The sequence below is a fragment of the Camelus dromedarius genome, chromosome 7 (assembly GCF_036321535.1).
Source record: "Camelus dromedarius isolate mCamDro1 chromosome 7, mCamDro1.pat, whole genome shotgun sequence".
NCBI classification, from domain to species: domain Eukaryota; kingdom Metazoa; phylum Chordata; class Mammalia; order Artiodactyla; family Camelidae; genus Camelus; species Camelus dromedarius.
Genome location: NC_087442.1, coordinates 75,273,460 through 75,291,060, shown reverse-complemented (window position 1 = coordinate 75,291,060; position 17,601 = coordinate 75,273,460). Strand labels below are relative to the sequence as shown.

At 38.9% G+C, this 17,601-nt stretch overlaps 1 protein-coding gene across 1 annotated transcript in view; it reads left to right on the top strand.

The window, feature by feature from the left end:
* The window catches only part of RELN (reelin), a 444,598-nt gene that overhangs the window by 78,409 nt on the left and 348,588 nt on the right, over window positions 1-17,601 (top strand). The gene's annotated exons all lie outside the window — the stretch shown is intronic.

Here is a 17,601-nt window from a genome sequence, read left to right as displayed (position 1 = left end):
CTGTTCAGTGGTTCAGACCTGAAGATGGTTAGAAATCAAGATGAGTGACTCCTTTGCCCTCCTCCCTGCCATCAAGGGAGAGAGGCCACTGTGGCATGTTTTTACCCTTTGGCCTCTGTTTAAACCACGGGATACACAAGCCAAGCTGGGTCCGTTAAATGGACTAGTACAGGAATTTGGAATTAAGGCTCATCAGTCCCAGTCGAACTCTTCACGAGCTGAATCAAGGCACATGTAAACGGTCAGGAGCTCTGGGCAGACCTCCTCCACCGTGGCTCAGAGGAAGGTCGTGCAGAAAAAGGAGAGAGAAATAGGATGCTGCCTGAGGTATCAGAGCTCTCTGGGCTCTTATTTTAGGCTTTCTTTCTACCAGGTTCACATATTCTTGGATTCAAAGAAATGATTAAAAATAGTTGGAATATATCAAGCACTTGCTATGTGCCAGGTGTGTTGTGGGTAATAACTCTGGATCATAACAAAAATCCTCATTTTATCAATAAAGAACCTAAGGCACAGAGAGGGTAGGTGACTTGCCTAAGGTCACACATAGGGAGTTGCAAAGCCAGCTCTGTAGCCTCTCATTAGACTCCCCTTTACAGCCCAAGCCAGCTTGAGCTGGTTTCTATTACAACCAAAAGAACCTTGACTAAAAAAAAAGGCCATCTCTGCTGGAGCCCTGCCTGCCCCTAACCCCCATCTCTTCTCAGCCTCCTTCCTTTCCAGTCACCTACTCCCATCATATATACACACGTATACCTGTGCACCAATCAGAGTAACCCAGACACAGTTCCAAAATCCCAGCTGCTTTAAACCTTTAAGGCCTTGCTTACAGTGCTTGGAATTCCTTCTAGCTCTGTCTGCTGGGCAGACATCCTTCTATCTTTTAGGGCCTCTGTCCTGACTTGTCTCCTCTGTTGAGCCTGTGAGCCTCTCCTCTCTGTTCCCCCCTGGTCCCCACCTCCATGGGAATCTCTACTCCTTCCTCCAAGCATCACTCTTTTCTGACCTCCATCATCCATCTCTAACAACCTGTTGCATTTACCTGTTTAAAAACCTTTATACCTCGTTGAGGGCAAGAGATGGTCTAGTCATTTCTCTCCTGGCACATAACAAGTGCTCAATAAATATTTATTGAATGAATAAACCAACAAAAATCTTTGAGGCTTCATAGGGTATTTTACTAGCACTCACATTAGTAATTTCTGAATCTGTATAGGTACAGGTAAGTCTACACATCTGCACAGACATTGAAGACTATAAGAACAAATGTGAATTTTATCATTAGAGATCCTGGGGAAATTAATTATCCCATCTACCACTTTGGAACTTTCTTTCCAGGAGGTGGCAGGCACCAATGCCTTCAGATAGGAGAGTGGTTGATTAAGTGCCTTCTATAGAATCAAGAGAGCAGAAAGAACTTAAGGAGATTGTTCAGTCCAGCTTTTTATCATAGGGCAGGTCAATGTCTTAATGATACATGACAGTTAAGTTCTTATTTTATCTCTTGGATCTTTCCAAAAATGGTGACTCTATAACTTCTTGGGAACATAGTCTAAGATTATATCAAGTAAAATGATTAAGGATGATTTTCTGGTACATATGTGTAATCCCTTGATATAACTTCAACACTTTTTATATATATATATTTTTACATAACTGAAAATGGAAGGTATTAGTTAAAAAGTTATTAAGTCTTTTGTTTTCATGTAATATTCATCCATTTCATAGCTCCCTAATAACTTACTCGTCTGTTTTCTATGGACACTCCACAGATTGTATATAGAGGAATTCAACTCTGATAAGATATGTGCCCAGAAAGCACTGCAGGTACTTCAAAAATGTATCTCTAACAGAGAGGAGTTCTTCTAGCTCCTTCCTCTTCCTTATTCTGCTCAAATTCATGTGCTCAGGATGAGAGTAAAGTGGCTGTTCATAAATAAGAATGTCAGTAAATTGACATTTTTAGAACAAATTCTCGTAGAAGTTGCCACAATGCTGTATAAGTTATGAATTTTGAAATTATTTTATTATAATTGTGTCTGTTAGTGTTAAAAATTATTGGTGAAGAGACTCTTCTGTCTTGGCGAATGTAACCTTATTTCTGTTATTAAAGAAAATGTTTACCCCAAACGACTGAGCACCAAACAAAAAGGATGGGGCACTAGTCCTTCACATATGCCCAAGTTTGTACGAAGAATTCTGGAAAATAAGTTTCTATAAAGGAGGTCTTATCCTTCACTAGATAAAAGCAGGGTTGGAAATACTTTTCTCTCTCTTTCTTAAACAATAATTTCTGAAAGTACTTAGGAATCCTGCGTCTTTGCTGGGAAGAAATACTGTTTTCTGTTAGAGTGAGATTCTTCAGAGTATGTCAGTCTGTCCATTCTAACCAGAGACAAGATCAAGTGTATACTTAAGGGAATAAACTTCAAAACAACTGGTTTAGCTGTTGTCCCGCTTGTAATGTGGTTCCCTCTTCAGGATTTTCAGTGCTTTTTTTTGGAATCCAGGCAATGATACATGAGTTTATGTTTCATGTTCATAGTAATTGATTTATAAACACTGTTGGATAAGGTTGTCCTCATCTTTCCTGGGAGTTAAATTTAAGAGCAACTTAAAATAATTTTATAATGTTGTTACTTCCTAGAAATAATTCTGATAATTACCTTTGAAGTATTAAAAAAAAAAAAAGAGTGAATGTAGATTCCTGGCATTGCCTAGAAAATAGTTCTGGATACAACATATGAATTTGAAAACAGATGTGGGAGTCCAATAAAGGCACTTGACCCGGTGCCAGTTCTGTTCTCGCTCTTGTCTTCTGTTCTGAGGTTTGTATTCAGCCCTCTGATGCTGAGTTCTGCATGTAGCCGAATAGACGTGTAGGCTGCTCTCTGAAGCCAGCGCACAGTTAAATTACTGTTTTCGAGACTCCGAATGTCTGGATGGAAAGATACTTGCTAGTGTGGGAGTTGCCATTTTGGAAAGCACAATAGCAAAAATTGTGAATATTTTGGTAAAAGTTCAGACTGAGCTCCCCTCCTGCTTTTCTTCCTACATGTTTTAGTACATCAGAACCATGTTGTTGTTATTATCTGGTTAATTATGTTATTTCTGGTTCTTTTTCAGAAAGTTCCTCTCCACATGAACTCTAGTAAATAGCAAGTTAAAAGTAAAATAAATGGAGCTGTCAGAGATCATGCTCTGGAAAGATGTTTTGTTTATCTTTAGTTGTTTTCTTTTTAAATAATTGTTTGCTTTATGAGAAGATTTTTTTTCAACCTGACTATTAACCTAAATGATCCAATAGCATTTCTAACAATAATAATAAAAATGGAGAGAAATCTGTTGCCAATAAAAGAAGAATTTATTTGGAATTCGGCTTTCTCTTCCTAGAGAAAGGGACGAATAACCAGCTCTAGAATAATTATGAGGCTGATGAAGTTTATCCCTTGCCTTCTCCTCCCTTTTCTCTCTTTCTTGCTGCTATTCCATTTCAACACAAAGAGATAGTATCAGTCATATCTTAGAATGAATTTTAAATTGCTGTGTTAATAGCAGGTTTTCCCACACCACTTCTTGGAAACGTCAGTGTCTTATGGTATGTTAATAGGTCTTACTTGGAAAAAGAGTATTGCAGTATAAAAAGCTTGGGATATGCTTGTTACAGAAAGCTAAACAGCACTTCTTAGAATCTTTAAGGTGCCTTTTGTTTGTTTTTCTTTTTGAAATATAATTCACATAACATAAAACTTACCACTTAGAAGTATATGATTCAGTGATTCAGGTGTATTCACTGTGTTCTGTAACTGTCACCACTAATTTAAAAACATCGCCATCACCCTAAAAAGAACCCTGTTCTCAAGTCCCCCCTCCTCCCATCCCCTGGAAATCACTAATCTAATTCCTGTCTCTGTAGATTTGCCTGTTCTGCACATTTTATATGAATGAAATCATATAATATGTGGCCTTTTGTGACTAGCTTCTTTTACCTAAGATATTTTCAAGTTCATCCATATTGAAGCATATTGGGTGGAGCGAGAACATACACAGACTGTGAAGAAGTCTGAGTGCAGAATTCTAGATATTTATGATTTTTGCTTTGCACTCTTTTAGTTACCTTTTCCACCATAATTTGAAAGCAGGATTTCTTTAGCTTCTTTTTATCAAGTCTGTCCAAAGCATTCAAGTGAGTTTGTATATACACAGCAAATCTCTCCGTTGAGGGTACTCATTTTTTATCAGGTTGTGTAGGATTTTGTGAACCTATGTTAGGATAATAACAGGTTCAAATGGAATAAACAGATTTGGGGGCACACATTAGAGAAGCACTCATGTAAGAGTACCCCAGAAAAGCACACTGGTGGAAGCACAAAAATCAAATACAGAAGCAGTGGTACCTACTACCCCATGTGCAAGCCTGATGTGACCAAATGAACTGGTGGAAGAAATACTGTCGCAGTTGTATTTACATTTATATTATGTGCAGGTACTCATCTAATGAACTCATGCTGTCATAAAAAGTAATTTAATACGGATTTGATGGAAGTAATCTTAATCTACTTTTAACATTTTATTATGAAAATTTTCAAACATACATCAAAGTTGAAAGGGGGAGATGGATAAATTAGGAGTTTGGGATTAGCAGATACACACTACTATATATAAAATAGATAAACAACAAGACCCTACTGTATAGCATAGGAAACTATGCTATTCAATATCCTGTAGTAAACCACATGGAAAAGAATATGAAAGATATATATATATATATGATTTATATATATATAAAACGGAATCACTTTGCTGTACACTAGAAACTGACACAACATTGTAAATCAGCTACCCTTCAATAGGGAAAAAAAAGGTTGAAAGAATTTTACAGTGAGTACCCATCATCTAGGTAAAATTTGTATACAATAAAATACATGAATCTTAAGGGTACATGAGATGAGATTTGATCAATGAACACATCTGTGTAACCCCAACCCTTATCAAAATATAGAAGATTATCTTAATCCCAGAACGTTCCCTCATGCCTTTCCTCTGTTAACTCTTACTCCCATTTCCCAGAGGCAACCACCATTTTGATTTTATCCCACCATAGCGTCGTTTTACCTAATCTCAAACTGTATAAATGCAGTCATTCAGTATGTATTCTGTGTAAGGCTTCTTTCCCTAGACAGAATATTTGTGAGAATTTTTCATGTTGTGCCATCAGTAAGCTTGTCCTTTTTATTGCTGAGTAGTATTTCTTTGTTTTTCCATTCCCTTATTTTTGGACACCTGGGTTGTTTCTGGTTCTTAGTTATTGTGCCTACTGCTGCATGTGACATACCTGTGCAAGTCTTTTTGTGACGCTATGCGTTCATTTTTATTGGGTAAATACCTAGAGGTGTGTGGGTCTTGTTTTATAAGAAGCTGCTGACCTCTTCCAGAGTGGTTGCACCTTTCCTACACTCTCACCAAATTAGTAGTAGAGTTGCAATTGCTCTGCGTCTTCACCTACATTTAGCATTGTCAGTTTTTAGTTTTAGTCATTTTTGTGGGTGTGTGGTGGTGTCTCACTGTCGTTTTAATTTGTGTTTCCTGACTGCCGATGTTGAGCATTTTATCATGTGCTCATTGGCCACTTTTGTCAAATTCAAATCTCATGCTCAATTAAAAAACTTGAGTTGTCTTTTATTATTGAGTTATAGGAGTTTTAATGTATCCTGGGTACCAGTCCTTTATCAGAGGTATATTTTGTGAATGTATTTTCCCATTCGTGGCTTGCTTGTTGTTTTCTCAGTGGCACCCTATGATGTATAGAAGTTTTAAATTTTAATGAACTCTAATTTGTCAATTTTTTCCTTTATGGTTATTGCTTTCTGTGTCCCATCTAGAAAGCTATTGCCTACCTTAATGCAAATCTAACTTTTTCAAATGTGGGCTCCAGGCGATGGAGCCTAAAAAGTAGCTGTTTTTCAATCATCATGACCTTCGGGTGAGTAGAAAGCAGATACCAGAATTCATATAGAATCTGTATCAAAGTTTCTCTTTGAGCATCGCCTGCTTGTATTTTGAAAAATCAGGACTTTTCCATCAATGTGGCATCATTTTTATACTTAAACGTTTTCCATTCACATGTGTAAGCTTTTGATTTTAATGTGCCACTTTATAAACAACTGAAATTGCTTCAGACTACCGGATTACACTGTGATAAGCCAAACGGGCTTCAGGACTCTGCCTTCACACCAGAGACACATGCCAGAAACCAAACAGATGGTAAACTAGGCAGAAATGACCCTCGGCATTCTCATTAGAGCAGTTGGGGAAATTTTAATGGGCCCCTGTTTGCCTGGTTCTGTATCTAATACCCTTTGAACTGCCACTTTTTTTTCTTGTTACAAGTCAACAACCACCATGTATATTTTAATAGGGATTATCAAACACAGTTTGCCCAGAAGATGTACAGCCCTCTAATGCTAATTAGCCAAGTTTAAATAATCACTGAGTTCTGAGATAATTGGAAAGAAATACTGTTTTTCTTGCCAGTGCATAATTACTAATTAACAGGAAGATAAAATATCTGTGTAGTAGTCATATCTAGAAGAATCTGTTAACAGTTAATTAACTGATGAGTTGGTGCCAAGTCAATGTTGTTGGTTCAGAAAGTTTGCAGATGAAGTTCTCCTCTAAAATGAATACATAAATATACACACTACGTAAAGATTACATGGCTGAGCCAGAACAGAGCATGGGTAGAGTAAAGACCGTGTGACTTTGGCTTAACATTACAGTGCTTAAGGCAGACAGTCATTACATTAAAGAATTAGTGTTTCTTTGGCTCTTAATGTTAAAAACACCAACTGCTGGTTGCCACTCTGCTGTTAACACATAAGATTTGAGGCTTCATTAATTTGCTTTTCTCTTGATCCTAATAATCGCATGGGCTTTCTCAGCCTTAAAAAATCCCCATGAAATTGGGCCACAGCCTCCTCTGTGTTTTTCTGCTTGTTAGAGTTAGGACTTGAGTGTGTGAAATGGGCAGCTGGAGATTCACAGAGAAGAAAGTAAAAACTTGACTCGCAGTTTTCTTTGTTTTTGTTAATGCAGAAGTTACCATTTCGTTATTCTTCAAAAGAATTCGAAAACACAGACATTAAGCCATTTTTTAAAAGTTACCTTTTTTATTAAATAATAGCATGCATTTAAACATATTTTTAAGTATTTCATTTGGACTAATGAGTGAGTGGGTAGAGTCAAGTATTTAATACACACTGCTTAAATTTTAAGTGTTTTAAAATTCCACTTATTTGGGGAGTCTTTTATCACTGGGTGGGGAAAAACTAAAAATTCAGTGATTTCTTATGAATGTGTACATGTTATTAAAACTTTTTTTCCCCAAAATCTTTGCTGCATTGAAGAGTATACAGTAGGTTAAAAAAAAGAACCTTTTAGAATTTAGAATTCTGTAAATAATAAAATGTTAAATTGTTCAGGGGAGAGGGTATAGCTCAGTGCTAGAGTGTGTGCTTAACATGCACGAGGTCCCGAGTTCAGTCCCAAGTACCTTCGTTTAAAACTTTTATTTCTTTATGAAAATTGCCCTGCAAGGGAGGTCAACCATTCAAGGTAGAGGTGAACATGAGGGAACGAGAAGGGTCTCAGCCTGGATGCTCACATTCCTGGGATCTGACTTTATGGGTCCCACTGGAGGGCTATGCATCCTGTAGTGGGATGTCTGGGGGGTCTGGCTTATCTCCAGCTGGGTGCTGGCATCCTTATGTTCCATTCTTACATGGAGTCACCTGTGAGCACTTTCTGCTTTGGGGAGCAGAAACGGAAAACCTCTGTTTCTTTTCTCTCCTCTGCCCATGCACTGGGGCTGTGCAGAGAGATCCTTCTGGCCTCCCTTCAAGCCTCTTTCTACATGATCAGACACAGAAACCTGCCCCAGAGTCTCTCTCTTCTCTTTGGAAATTCCTATATTGGGCTCAGAAGTAAAGACCCTTTTGGCTAAGACATCAGCTTTCCTGCTATGCATCTAACATAGATTAATGAGTGACTGCAGGTATATTCTGAACTATATTATTTCCTGTAGACATACAGGAATTTTCTAAATCAATCCTAGTTTCTCAATAGTAGTGTGAGTCTGTACTAGAAAAGGCAGTTGACAAGACCTAGTGATGTGTTTTTTTTAATTGAGTTATAGTTGATTTACAATATTGTGTTAATTTGTGATTTTCATTTTAAATTAGACACTCATTTATTTGCTAGGGCATGAAAAAAACCAGCAAAATGAATTACAGTCTTGAAGGCATGCACTCTTTTGTTGAACTGAAGTCAATTTTTTAAAAACAGGATGTGTGATTGAACCTAAATTTTTAAAAAATGGTTTCGTCCCAGGAATTAAAAAAAAAAAATCTTGAATCTTACGAATAATGGAAACACTTACTAATACAGTTCTTATGTAGGAAAAAATACTATCTCAGAGATGGTATGTTATGTTGACATCTCCCGCCCTGCCTGTGCCCCACCCCTTCCACCAGCCGTGAGATTTTGCATGAGCCCAGTTTCTGGGGAAGGGATGGGGATGCTGTGTTAGCAGGGAGGGACAGGAGAGGGACAGCAGGACGGTTAACAACTAGGGGGAGAATCACACAAGCCTTGTGAGAGGCTTGAGGACTTTTATTGGTACCCTTACTTTTCCTTTTATTTGCTTCTCTTTTCTCCCATTTCAAATTTCTGCCCTGTCCCACATCTTTTTAGTTTTCTCTCTCTCTCTTTTTTTTTTTTTTAACTCTTCCTTTTAGTCCCTCTTCATTGCTTTTACTTTCTTTCTCTCCTTCTGCTTGCTGGTGGCTACTTATTTATTTTAAAATATTGTTTATTTATTTTATATATTTGAGGTATAACTGATATAACATCGTATTAGTTTCAGGTATACAGTGTAGTGATTTGATATTTATATATATTGTAAAATGATCATCACGATAAGTTTAGTTAAAATTTGTCACCATACATAGTTACATTTTTTTTCCTTGTGTTGAGCACTTCAACCATTATTCTCTTAGCAACTTTCAAATTGCAGTACAGTATTATTAACTGTAATTACCATGCTATAACTTGCATCTCCATGACTTATTTATTTTATAGCTAGAACTTTGTACCTTTTGACCCCCTTGACTCATTTGCTTACCCCACTACTTCCCTACCTCTGGCAACCACCAATCCATTCTCTGTATCTTTGAGCTTGGTTTTTTTTTGTTTGTTTGTTTGCTTGTTAGATTCCATATGTAAATGAGATCATACACTTAGCATAATGCCCTCAAGGTCCTTCCATATTGCTGCAAATGCTAAGATTTCATTCTTTATTTATGGCTGAATAATATATATTATATTTTATATATATGGCTGAATCCTCTTTATCCATTCATTTATCAATGGACACTTAGGTTGTTTCCATATCTTGGCTATTGTGAATAATGCTGCAGTGAACATAGGGTTGCACGTATCTTTTGAAGTTAATGTTTTCATTTTCTCTGGACAAATACCCAGAAGTGGAATTGCCGGATCATATGGTGGCTCTATTTTTCATTTTTTGAGGAACTTCCACACTGTTTTTCATAGTGGCTGCCCCAATTTACATTCCCACAACAGTGCACAAGGGTTCCCTTTTCTCGACATCCTCACCAGCGCTTGTTATTTCTTGTCTTTTTGATGATAGCCATTCTGACAGGTGAGGTGGGAGCTCATTGTGGCGCTGGTTTGCAGTTCCCTGATGATCAGTGATGTTGAGCATCTTTTCTTGCACCTGTTGGCCATGTGTGTATCTTCTTTGGAAAAATGTCTATTCAGATCCTCTGCCCATTTTTAAATCAGATTGGGTTTGTTTTTTGTTTTTTGTTTTTGCTGTTGAGTTTTGTGAGTTCTTTATGTATTTTTGGTGTTAAATCCTTATTACATATGTGATTTGCAAATACTTTCTCCCAATGAGTAGGTGGCCTTTTCATTCTCTTCCTCTGTGTCTAGGTGGTGGCTCATTTCTTTCCATTTTTGATTCCTTTTTATACTTTCTTTAATCTTTTATTTCCCTTCTTTTCTCCCCGCCCCTGCCTTTCTTCCTTTCTCTTCAGCGTATCTTTTCTGTTTGCATACGCTCACTTTCTGCTCTTGTCCCCCCAGCCCTCCCCTCATTGGGTAAGCAGAATTTACTCACCTGTCTTATCCAGAGTCATAGTATTTAGGCTCCTGGCATATTTTTCATAATCAAGCAGAGCATGGCCAATGTTTACAGCAGGTCAGGAGCAGAGCAGACGTATGAAGGCACATCAAGAGGGATACGGAGAAATAAATGGCAGCCGTAGGTGAAAAGCTGGAATTGTGAGACTTGTCAGGTGATCAGTCGTAAGGTGCAAAAAATGTATATTTTAAATTACATTTTAAAATAACAAGTATACTATAAAAGTATATTTTAAATTATTGAATATGGTTTTGTGCTCCTCATTCATAATTTTTCTTTCAAATATTTGAGATATGTTATGAATTCCAAAGTACAAAATTTCACAAATGTATTGGTCCTGTATAATTCTTAAAGACTTCAAAACAAACCTGAGAAGAGTTGGTTGTGATCTTATAAAGAGTTACCCCAATTCCCTAATACATGTCCATAAAATGAATAGATCTTCACATGGCTGTGGTGAAAATTAGGTGTCATTATAGAGAAAAACTACCCAGCATATAACACGTGCTCTCAGTGATTGGCTTCTCATCTCTGCTTTCACCCTTTAAATTTGCTAATGAGTTTCTAGATGCTGTCATATATGCCTGTAAAACTTTAGTGTCTTTAAATTAGAGAATTTGTTTCCTCACTTGTGTATCCGCCCATCTTGGTTGTTTCTGGTCAGTATGGAGGGTTTGCTCCACATAGTCGTTCAGACCTGGCTCTGTTATCTTCATAAGGCTTCCACAGTTACCTTGGGCATCAGTCTCCCTCTCATAGAAGAGAGAACGCAGAATAAAGAAGGTACAACTACTTAACCGTCTTGGTCCAGAAATGACACAGCACCTCTACACACATTCCCTGAGTGAAAACTGGTCCTGCGGCTTCACCGGATGCAGTGGAGTTGGGAGAGGGCATGATAGAAAATGTAGTTCTAGGTGGGCAGCTGCTTCTCAGCAACAGTTCTGTTCCATGTCAGGGGAACATGACTTCCAGGGGGCAGTGAGCTGCCTCTCTCCCTGGCCCCAGCACACTGTATTCTTCTCTCCTCTCATTCACTCTGGGTTGAAGCTAAGGAGTGGAGTGTGCTGGTGTGAGTGTCCAGGGTGCAGATGACATGATGCACAGTGGGTATGAACTGATTAGGAAAGGAATGCAGGCCTGGAGGGCCCTAAACATGGGGATTAGCAAGAGAAGTAAAGGAATCAGAGGGCTCACTGAGGTTGTAAAGGCAGTAGATATTTACTGAATAAATGACTAATGAATAAACAGTGAGGCAGGGGTAGGACGTAGGAAGAAGAGGAAGAAGAGGGGCATCTGCATAGAGTTGGGCTGTGAGGAACTAGTTCTTCACAAGTAGAACAATTCCAGGTGATGAAAAGGGCCTTTGAAATATTGCTGAAGGGAGTGGAGGAGAGGGTGGCTGGCGCTGGGTTTGTTGTAGAGCTGGGAGGAAAGGCTGTAAGAGAAGCCCCTGATGTAAGCATCGAACTCACTCACACTGATGGCAGGGGTTGTGCCAGAGAGAAGGCTACTGAGCCTGATGCGGAATCATTGGGCGCCCATTGGAGATAAGCTTCCTGCCTCACCAGCAACACTGATCACCACGTGTAGCACAAGGAGCTGAAAATCGCCATTCTATCTTCACATTTGTGTGATATGCTCCAGTTTACAAACCAGTGTCATGCCTGTGATCTCACTAACATAAATTTGAAAGTGTCTCAGCTGAACACAGTGTTGTTTTTAAGATGCAAGAGCATTTCTTATTCGAGCTCAGGTAGAGTGGCTAAAGGAAGACTGTTTAGAGGCACGTGAAGGATGATCCCGTTAGATTAGTTGTTAATTTCTCCTCATGCAAATAAGGACTTTGATAGAATTTTACTTTTAATTGCTACTATCCCCTTCTTGTTTCAGAGAGAGTATGGGGCTCAAGGATCATACCATATTCTGTAGTGTTTAGTTCTCTATACAGGGAGCTTGATTGCCCAAATGCCAAAAGGGCCTTGGTCTCCCCATAATACAGTCTCGATCTCAGTGGATCCCAAGGACAGTCTTCTATAGTTTGATAGACATACTGTCCTAGAGCTGCAATGAGGTGAAATGACAGAGTCTGGCTTAACTAGAAATAAAAACCATTTAAAAAAAGTTCTGAGTGCCACACATGGTGCCTAAGCAGATCCAAGACATAGGTACAGCTGCAGTGCATAAAAGACACGGGGAGAGGAAACCAGAGGCACCGGGGCCAGTGGAGGGCAAAGACTATTGCCAGAAGTGCCACAGGAGGAACTGGAGTGAAGTCAAGGAAACAAAGACTGGAAGGGGGCACTAACACAAAGGTCATTGGATTGAAAACAGAAATTGAATTGGTGGTAACTAGTTGGCCAGAGCCTCGAGAAGTCCGCACTAAAAGTGCCAGGAGAATCAGTGTTGGAAAGGTCATGTTTTTAGCTGGCATAGACTTTGTGCTGGGCTGCCTGCTTGGAGAAGGCTAGAAAAATGTTTCTGGTGCCAAGTTGTTGGGCAAGGATTTCAGGCTTGGTGCTTCTAATGGTGCCTCGTTCCTCTCCAGCAGGCAGCAGTTGAGTCTCTGTAGATGGCTACTGAAAATGTACCCATTTGAAAGAGTCTTCACCAGTTTTCACGATGTCATACCATTTATAGTTTGTGTCTGCCTGCCTCCCCCTTTCTGTCTGTCTCTCCCTTTCTTTCTCTCTTAATCTGTCTCCATGAGGTGGAAAGAATAAGATAACCCCTGGAAGGATGTAATAGCTTTGGAGGGAGACTCTGACTGCCTTTAAGCCTGATCCTATCAAAAGTGACTGAGGAATGAGAAAAGCAAAAAAGGGCCTCCTTCACCAGGCCTTTCCTCACCAAACCTGGTGATGTTCAGAAGTATAAAATTTTATATGGCTTTTCATACTTGCCAAGAATTGTGCACTTTAGATCAGAAATTACATGTTAAATTCCTGGTAGCATTCTCAAAAGAGAAATGGGGGTGACGGCCCTCAGTCCTAGAATCGGCTGCCTTCTTGCTACCAAAGTTCCCGTGTAGCTCAAGAGCTGCCAGCAAAGCTAATCTCCTCCTAAAGGTGTGAGGTCAGAAAAGCAAGAGTGTTTTACTTACGTGAGACGAAGTATAGATTGCTCTCACCTTCTAAAGCAGACCGTGATCTACGTGCTTAGAATAATTCAAAGATGGTATAAGCTGTCTCTCCACTCCTGACGTTACCACCCTCAGTAAATATAAGCTTGTATAATTGGCTGTTTTGGCCTATGCCTTTGTTCTCTTGTCATAATCAGCCTGGATGACAAGGGATCAGAACCAGGAGCTGCATCTCATGAGTTGTTGACGCGCTACGGTCATGGCTTGCAGGTCAGTGGCCAGCAGGCCAAGTGAGAAATAGCAGGGTGCTCTCGGGGTCTGAGAACCAGAAAGCCTGGATGATAAGGGCAGGTCAGGAAGAGTCATCAGAGACATAAGACAAGTGGATGGAAACCAGAGAATAGAGCTGCTTTGCACAGCGGCAGAGTGGTCTGTGCTTTACACAAAGCCTCTTGCCAGTGGGGCTGAATCTGGTTCCTGTTGTACTTGCCAAGCCCTGCGCTTTGGTGCAGGACCTGGTCTTCTAGGGAAAAGCACCCACATGCCACCAAGCTGTGGGGCCATGGGGCTTCATCTGTGCAGAGGGGATATCTTTCTACTTTCTGCAGAGGCCAAGAATAGGGGAGCGGTGGCTTTGCTGGAATATCTTCTTACTATACTTTCAGGCCGTTTTTTCCTACAATAAATCTCCAGAACTTATTTATTTTGCATAACTGAAGCTTTGATCAACATCTCTCATTTCCACCTTCCCCAGACCCTGACAACTACCATTCTACTCCCTGCTTCTATGTGTTTGACTTTTAGCTTCCACATACAAGTGAGATTGTGCGTATTTGTCTTTCTGTGTCTGGCTTATTTCACTTGGCACAATGTCCTCCTGGTCAATCCATGTTGTCACGAAGGACAAGATTTCCTTATTTTTTAAAGCTGAATAATACTACATTGTATGAAAAAGTGCTCAACATTACTAATCATCAAGGAAATGCAAATCAAAACCACAGTGAAACATCTCACGCTTGTTAGAATGGCTATTATCAAAAAAAGAAAAAAAAAAGGAAAACAAGTGTTGGTGAGGCTGTAGAGAAAAGGGAACCTTTATACACTGTAGGTAGGAATATATATTTGTGTAGCCACTACAGAAAATAGTAGGGAGGATCCTCAAAAAATTAAAATTAGAATTACAATTTGATCCAGAAATCTCACTTCTGAGTAGATATCCAAAGAAGTTGCTGTCTGGATCTCAAAGAGATATCTGCACTCCGTGTTTATTGTAGCATTATTCACAATAGTCGAGGTATGGAAACAATCTAACTTTCCATCAAGATGATGTTAAATAAGTGGTCATGAGAGAACTTGTTAGTGATTCAATGAGATTGGGCCATGCCAAATATTGTCAATGTAGTAACGTCAAGGAAATTTATACACTAACGCAGTCTCTGCTTCAAATTTTGGGATTCTCTGTGGCTTTCAGTGTCTAATCTCCGAGGTCCTGGTCTAAGCCTCATCTGTGCTAAGAGGCTATTGAGGATCCCTCAGTAGGTTCCTGTGACTCCTCTCTAGGTCTCTCTCTACCTTCGCTCCATAAACACTTATTTGATCCCAGGTTCTTGGGTTGTATATATTTTTCTCTTAACAAGCTGGCATAGGAAAGCTCAGGTGCAGATGTCAGTTTGGGAGACCAGGGGATTTTATTTAGGGGAAAGGTTTGTATGAGATTATGGACAGAGCAGAGGATGAGTTTAGAACTCTCATGATGTCCTGGGATATCTGGAAGCAATAGGGAACCCCTCCAGGGTAGGATAAGGCAGTGAAAATGCTGGCAGTCTGAGGCTAGTGTTTTACCATTAGCTTCTGGGACAAAAGGAGCAGAGTTGATTCATGTGACAGAGAGTTTTCTCCAGAACTCTGTGGGCTAGTTCAACTGGAGTTATTTTGCCGTATTATGTCTATGCATAGTATGAGAAATGACCATATTCTTCCTAGTAGTCTTCTGAGACTGTCAAAGGCAAGGGTAGGAAAATAGAAAACCTCTCCTAATTCTGGCGCTTGTTTATTATATCCGACCACCCATCTCCCTTTCTACCAATGTCACCCGCGTACACACCCTAACACCTTAATGAGATCAAAGACACAGCACCTCTTCTTTGAACGTCCTTCTTGTCTAGACTCTGTGGATCTCATGTCTGACCACAGAAGCGTCTTAGTCATACAATATCCAGCTCTTAGTTTTCCATTCCTTCTTCCTATCCCAACTGCCACAACCAGCAGACAACAAAGCATGATTATGCTACATCCTTCATTTATTTTTCTTTTGACTTTTTGTTGCATAGGAGTCCTAGGCTTCTGTTAGTACTTCGGTTCTCCCTTACATAATTTCCCTTTTAGTTGACAGTATTTGAGTTAGTATCCTCCCATTTATGCAAGCTTACATCTCTCCGGCAACTCACTTTTTTGTTTGTTCTTGTCCATTGTATCAGGAGCAGACTCCTCCATTCTTGCTTTCAGGTGCAATGGCTAGGCAGTTTTCCTCTGTTCACCTAGATGCACCTAAGACCCATCATAGGGTGTTCAGCAAACCCTCACTTCTGTATAACCGCTAATCATCCAATACCGATATTGATATATACTGTGAGGGTGCCAAACATTGAAGTTGGAAGAGAATGTGGATTCTGAATTCCACCAACCCTTTAGCAGCTAAGTTATATCATGATTGACATGCTTTCTCTTTAGCAGTTAGATCATGGCCAGGATGCAAGGATGGGAACAGTCAGAGGTTGTGGAGTAACTATTCTGTTAATTAATAAAAACTCCTCAATAGAAATCTAGACATAAACAACATTTGCATGAAGCAGAAAATCACTTTGCACTGGTCCTCATATTGTCCACTTCATTGTTTGGTCTTTATTTGTATATTGTCTTGCTACATATTTTTTCCATATTCTTATTTTCTTCTTGTTCATTGTATATCTCCACTAGATTTCTAGTAATTTGTTCAAAGGTGGCAGTTGCCTAGTATAAACTTTGTAGCACCTAATATGAAGACAGATACGTTGTGGGTATAGAATTGTCACTGGTGATGAGATACATCCTTACAGTGACAGAAAAATGTGACATTTCATTAGGGAGTGATAGGTTTAGGTGACCTTAATTGTTATCACAATTGTTCATTCATAAACAGCCATCCTTATCTCATGGCTGTTTCCTAGATAAGATTATAACATTATAGGATTTGCTTAATTAGAATTACCTTTTTCTCCTCTTCTGAATATCAAAATGACTTTTATGTTCCCACAAAACAAATAATTCACTGTAGCTTAAAATCAAGATGTGCATTAATTTGTACATGAAAGATAATCCCTTGATTGAGAAAGGCTAATTGGGGTTAGCTGCTGTTAATACAGACTCAGGAAATAGCTTTGATAGATTTTAGCATATGGATAAATCCCTTCTCCAAACTTCCCATGATGAAGAATATTTTTCAGTTGGATATCTTTTAAAGAATTTGATGCATAAAGAAGAAAATCTTATCAGGCATAAAATGTTTGTCCATTTCCTCTTGATATGGATAATGAATTCTCTATCCTATTAACAGAGGCTGGACTCATGTATACCAAAGAAATAGGGTCCCAACTTGTTTTTTTTTCCTTTCCTTCGCCTATTGATTTCATTTTGGTTTTTCAGACTAACAAAAACGAGTTTAAATGACTTTCTCACTGCAAACATCATCCATCACCTCACCGGTTCTTACAGCTCTGCTCATGATTAAAACTCATTAAATAATAGGCTCTAATATTTAGTCGCTTCATGGAAATTATTTTTAAGATCTATTTACTTTCATCCTTGCAAATAATAAAACTTGTTTTTGGAAGACCATAATGGCTATTGAAATAATCACCATTTCTTCTGAAAAACAAATGACATCACTAGCTTGACATTAAGTGTTTAGCTTTTGAAAGACGTTCAGGTTGGACATACCTGTGACTTAGAAATGCAGCTATCGGGCTCTCCATGCATTTTATTGTTTTATTTTATGTTTTTGTATGTGTTCTGCAATATTCAAGGCTTTACAGGTGACATTAGAAAAAAAATACAATATTCATATAATTTGGTTCGCGGGGAGCACACATGTTACATTAGGTCACACTAAACGGCTGCTACCTTGTGAGGTGACCTTTGTTTTTCCAGTTTTACTGAGAAATAATTGACATACATCACTGTGTAAATTTAAGACTTACAGTGTGATGGTTTGACTTTACATTTATTGTGAAATGATGACCACAGTAGGTTCAGCTAA